We start from the raw sequence: 1422 nt of genomic DNA, 5'->3' as shown, positions 1-1422 counted from the left end.
GGCGAAAGCCAGATTGAAGGGGATCAAGGATGGAGTGGTCAGACAAGTAGCTGGTGAGACGCCTGTAAACCAGCCGTTCTAGTATTTTAGAGGCAAATGGGAGAAGAGAGATAGGGCGGTAGCTTGCGGGAGATAAAGGGTCCAGGTTTGTTTTTTTAAGAATAGGTGAGACCAGAGCATGTTTGAAGGGTGAGGGAAAGATGCCAGTAGAAAGAGATAGGTTAAAGAGGTGAGCAAGGTGGGAGCAGCCAGTGGGGAGAGGGAACTGAGGAGACAGGAAGGAAGAGGGTCCAAGGGACAGGTAGAGGGGGGAGAGGATGAGATGAGGGAGCGGACTTCCTCAGCTGTAGTAGGGCAGAAGGATGACAGAGTGGGGTAGTTGGGAGGGGAGGATAATTGGGGTGGGTGGGCAGCAGAGGGGGTATGGGAGGAGATATCATGTCGGATTATCTCAATTTTAGAGAGGAAGAAGGAGGCAAAGTCAGTGGCAGTGAGGGATGAAGGGAGGAGAGGTGGTGCAGGGCGAAGTAGAGTGTTGAAAGTTTCAAAGAGACGTCGGGGATTGGAGGAATGGGAAGAGATGAGAGATTTGAAGAAAGATTGTTTGGCAGAGGAGAGAGCAGCGCTGTAGGAGGAGAGAATAAACTTGAAATGGAGGAAGTCTGCCAGAGAGTGAGATTTCCTCCAGAGGCGTTCAGCAGAGCGTCCACATTTTTGCAAGAATCGTGTTATTTTGTTGTGCCAGGGTTGGGGTTTAGAGCGTCTGAGGGGGACAGTGTGGAGGGGGGCTACAGAGTCAAGAGCAGAGGTGAGAGAAGAGTAATAGAAAGAGGCAGCCTGGTTGGGGCAAGTCATGGTTGAAAGAGGAGAGAGGAAAGTCTACAGGGAAGACAGGACAGTAGGGTCAAGAGACCCGAGGTTACATCTGGTGACTGTGGGTCTGGGCAATGAGGGGAGAGGGGAGGATGAGAGGGTGAAAGAGAGCAGATTGTGGTCTGAGAGTGGGAAGGAAGAATTAGAGAAATCAGAGAGATTACAATGGTGGGTGAAGACTAGGTCAAGGGAGTGTCCAAGATTATGAGTGTGGGTGGAGGTCCATTGAGAAAGTCCAAAGGAGGTGGTAAGGTCAAGCAGATTAGAGGAGGCAGCATTATTGATGTCAATAGGAATGTTAAAGTCACCGAGGATGATAGAGGGGTGGTCAGAGGCAAGAAAGTGTGGAAGCCACGCAGCAAAGTTATCAAGGAAAGGGGAGCAGGGGCCAGGGGGGCGGTAGATTACAGCCACAAGGAGGTGAATAGGGTAGAAGAGGCGGATAGTGTGTACCTCAAAGGTGGAGAATGTGAGGGAGGGCTCAGGTGGGATGGCGCGGAAGGTGAAGTTGGGGGAGAGGAGGATGCCCACTCCTCCACCCTGGCGGCC

This window comes from Crinia signifera, chromosome 19 (assembly GCF_055691185.1).
Source record: "Crinia signifera chromosome 19, ASM5569118v1, whole genome shotgun sequence".
NCBI classification, from domain to species: domain Eukaryota; kingdom Metazoa; phylum Chordata; class Amphibia; order Anura; family Myobatrachidae; genus Crinia; species Crinia signifera.
The sequence above is the reverse complement of the archived record's forward strand: the minus strand, read 5'-3'. Positions refer to the sequence as shown.